The sequence below is a fragment of the Pollicipes pollicipes genome, unplaced genomic scaffold (genome assembly GCF_011947565.3).
Source record: "Pollicipes pollicipes isolate AB1234 unplaced genomic scaffold, Ppol_2.1 Scaffold_6138;HRSCAF=7277_pilon_pilon_pilon, whole genome shotgun sequence".
Taxonomy (NCBI): domain Eukaryota; kingdom Metazoa; phylum Arthropoda; class Thecostraca; order Pollicipedomorpha; family Pollicipedidae; genus Pollicipes; species Pollicipes pollicipes.
This window is the reverse complement of record NW_023596818.1, coordinates 1,055,042-1,059,525: the sequence shown is the minus strand read 5'-3', so window position 1 is coordinate 1,059,525 and position 4,484 is coordinate 1,055,042.

Sequence of the window (4,484 nt, the reverse complement as noted above, 5' to 3'; positions counted from 1 at the left end):
AACGTGATATAGGCTTTGCATGAGATAGTGGGTGTGCAATTCCACACCAGGAACCTGTCATCTGAGGGGCACTTGCTATTCCATTTGACTTTTTACTCACACCTAGCAATGCATGGCTCATTGGCGCGCCGCTACTTACAGTCACTACATAAATATACAGGGCACGCTCAAACAAATATACAAATATACAAGTATACAGTGCACGATCCAACAGGCAGAACTGGGTTATGACGAAAGCAGGTTTTGTATTGGCGCTCCTGAGCATTCTCACACGTTACGTCTTCACAAGATGGCTAACTTTTCCGCTCTTATCCGCAAGACCGCAACTTCGTTATCTCTCTAGAATAATTGTCTTCTGACAAATCCATTTAACAGCTGGTGATAAATGTCTGGAGGTCGTCATGTTTACAAATGAGGGCTGTCCGGGATCTTTTCTCTACATGTTGCATCCTTATGGATTCTGTATATTCTGGCCTCCATTCTCAGACGTTAAAAGGAGCAACATGATTAGCATCAACGGTCTTTGAGATTAGGTCAACGCGGGCATAGAATGTTGCATTTTCTTAAGGAAATGACTATGGTGCGAAAGGTGAATATTGTCATACGTAGCACTCAATATCACAGAGAGAAATTATCGCACAAGCAGACCAGTTAAACAGTTGGATGCGGATTGGCTGTGATTTCCGACACACTGTTCTTCTGTTCCAAGGACTTGGTACTGCGCTTTTGAAGTGATAGATTTCTCAGATCAGAGATCACGGTAAACAGTGCTTGTTGCGCAGGCTCTAACCATACCCACCCCACCATTCCATCATCAAAGTCCAGGTCAGCAGAAGACATTTGTGGAAAAGTCTGTTGTGTCGCAGTGCTCGGCAGGGTCCGTCCCGCCCTCTCGATGGCACTTGACATATAGCGCTGCCATTGCTACCGGCCGCAGGCCATCCAAGTCTTGTGTAAATAGTGAGCGCTGAAAGCAACTCGAGTCCACTCCACCACAGGTGGGTAAATCGGAAGCAGGGGCTCAAACCACTTGTGTACGAACGAACAGAAGTTTACATTTACTTTCGTCAAAGTATGACTTCACCTGACATGGCCTTATTGTTGAGTCACCTGTCAACACTTCAGCTCCGGAGTAATGCAAGCAATTAGGAGGCGTAATGGATTTCCTATGGTCTGGCACCCACTTCGAGGCAGCAATGGAAAGTGCGTAATGTAATGTCCGAGCGGTTGGGAGCGTGATGTAATGTCCGAGCGGTTAGGGGCGTGGTGCAATGTCCGAGCGGTTAGAGGCGTGATGTAATGCTCGAGCAGTTAGGGGCGTAATGTAATGTTCGAACGGTTAGGGGCGTGATGTAATGTCCGAGCGGTTAGAGGCGTGATGTAATGTCCGAGCGGTTAGGGGCGTGGTGTAATGTTCGAACGGTTAGGGGTGTGGTGTAGTGTTCGAGCAGTTAGGGGCGTGATGTAATGTTCGAGAGGGTGCGGGCGTGATGCAATTTTCGAGGGGGTGGGGGCGTGATGTAACGTTCAAGCGGTTAGGGGCCTGATGTAATGTCCGAGCGGTTGGGGGCGTGGTGTAATGCCCCAGCGGTTAGCACTTTGGTCTCCCAAGCACGGGCCCTTTTGCGTGTCTCAGTTCGTATCATCAGCTGGGTTCGCAAATACTCGAAGTTGACTTGCCATTATTATCGACAAAACCGAATGCCAATCTCATGGCTTGACCAAACTCGCGACCCCACTTCTCGCGCTGGCTGACCTTGCCATAGGTCATGCCGAGATGACCTTACCCGGCCCCACCAATCATCACGCTCCACGTGTTCACGTGGTAGTTGGGTGTCACCCAGAGGCGTGCTCCGGTCGTTCCGAACCGGTCGTTCCAGAGGCGTGCTCCGGTCGTTCCGAACCGGTCGTTCCAGAGGCGTGCTCCGGTCGTTCCGAACCGGTCGTTCCAGAGGCGTGCTCCGGTCGTTCCGAACCGGTCGTTCCAGAGGCGTGCTCCGGTCGCTCGCTGGAGCACACAGCGCCGGGCCCGGTCAACTTAATCCCACAAGATCCCAATGTCAATGCCCAACCCCATCTCCCCCAGTTGAAGCCATCTAGGTTCAAAGTGCGGACGAATGCATGCACATTCTTCGAACCCTCCGGCAATATCAATACTGCTTGACGTATGGGAACGCCAATAATCAACCTGAAAACTGTGCTGCCATCCTGTTATGAGCCAGTATCAAACCCGACTCTTTAGGACCTAAACGAAGAACACAGCATTGTGAAAACTATACCAACATCTGGTGCAATCAGCGTTTATGAATATATTGGTGTTTATCCACGAAATACCGTTAAATATTTTTACGATGGTCCGAGGCAACGAAGATCACCTTCTCTTGGCTTCGTAAAAAAACAGGTAAAAGCATAACACGAATGTATTCAGACGTTGAAGGTAGAGTGCTGCTGTCGTGGTGTTGTGGCGTCTCCCAGCAGTATTGTTAAGAGCTGCTGAAACAATGATATGATCTTCACGCGGCCTGCGTGCTGAACGCGACTGCCAGGAACGCTAATTTCGATGGCTGGTATATAGTGTCTTGCGCTGCACTGTTATCACAATGGGCGATAACTTGTTTGGGACAATTGAGTGTCATTTGGTAGTGTCCTTAGCTTAAGTGATTTTTCCATTGGTGATGAAACGTCCACGGCAGTTCGACGTCTTGCACGGAAGCCAGTTTGTCTTATCACGTCAGATCTTCATTGTGCTCGGATTGCCTTTAAGCAAGCATGCATCAGACACATGCATGTCAGCATACATCATCGGCATACATCAGAGTTGTCATGAAAGAGACGCTATTTTTCAGACGCGCTAGGGTGGAGGTCAATTTGACACCCAAAAACTTTTACAACTTAGTTTTTGAATGACACCGGTACGCCGCGCTAAATTTTTCATAGCTGTTTGTGAATGAATAGCGGAGCTTTTGGCGTAAGAATAAGAGGTAACTTGAAAATCATTGGCCTATGGCATGTCAAAGTCAGGCCGAGGCTGTGGGCCAAGGCAATCTCTAGGGAATCGTTCAACCTGATACTTAGGCAAAACAGTAATTGAAATTGCGGTTACAAAAACTCCATTAGCCTAGGGTCGGGTATAAATTTTAGACCGAGGTCAAGTTAGCGTGCTGCTTTACTGAAGAGCCTGCGTTATGGGACAGTTTCTGATGCTCATAATAATAATTTCGAATTTATTGATAACAGGAACCGCAACAGACATCTTCCATAGACTTCTTAAGGTCAGAATAGGCTACTGATGTTAACTCATCCAGATCAGCCCTTTGTTTTTAGAAAGGTGTTGAAATTTAAGCCAAACGCAATCCTCAACGTTTATTAAAATTTAAAAGATTGATATAACTTCGGAGTTTTTTAGCCACAATGACCTTCTCAGATAAAATATGGCTGCTGGCCTCAAATGAACAACAATGACCTTTTGCTTAGAACAGTCACTAAGGTTCAAGGCAGTTGTATGAGAGGGTCTGAGGGTACTTTGGATACAAACCTTAAGCTTGCCCTATTTGACTCCAGTTGACCCAGAGATCATAACCTATGGAACTCAGATTTGCACACAAGTGAATTCACATACAAAAGATCTATCCTCTGAATTTGGTGTCTCTAGCTGTCTTAGCTTTTTTACAAATCAGAGGGTCAAAGTGGCCCCCACCCGAGTGAAGGGTATTCAACATGGCACAAAGGTGCGTGTGTGGGACCGAAGCCCTCCTCTTCATATCACACAAGGGAACCACACGCCAGGGCCGGCCCATATTGGGGCGTGCCTCGGGTTAAAGCCCCCAGTCATCCCGAAGCGCCCCACCCTCGCTCAGCCGACGTTCCGAAATTTTGTGAGCCAGCCGTGTCGACGGCTGCCTTCGCCTGGCACGAACGCTGTTTGCAGGGGACTTGGAATGCAACTATCGGCCATGTCGGACGTCTCCTTTTTGTTCTTCGCCGACACACGTGAGTGAGAACATCACTGGAAGTGGCAAAAAAGAAGTTTCTTTATTTCAACTACTTGAGATCCTTACCATGGCGTGCGTGGTCCTTAAGCCGAAGCTCAGTACCCGGGAGACAGCCAGTCGGCAAGTCAGAGGCGGCGCTTTCAGGTGACACGGTAGACACTGCCTAACCAAGATCAGAGCTCACTTCAACACCCTTTTAAGAAATATTTCATAACACTAGATCGTGTTAAGATCGCGCTTCGCATGTTAAAACATCCACATCAATTATCGCCTTAAGCTGTCTAGATCCCATATGCAACCGTCAAAACGCGGTCTGACTTTTTCAGGATGAAATGCATACCTGAAAATTCTGTTTTGATTGTATTTTACGTTTGTTTTCTCCGTGAGATACATGACATTACTTGGGCACTAAGACACACCTGGCCCAGTCTAAGGCAAGTTTTTGTGCTGAAAGCTTTGGCTAGGAACAACATTCTGAGAGCGTCTCGCCAG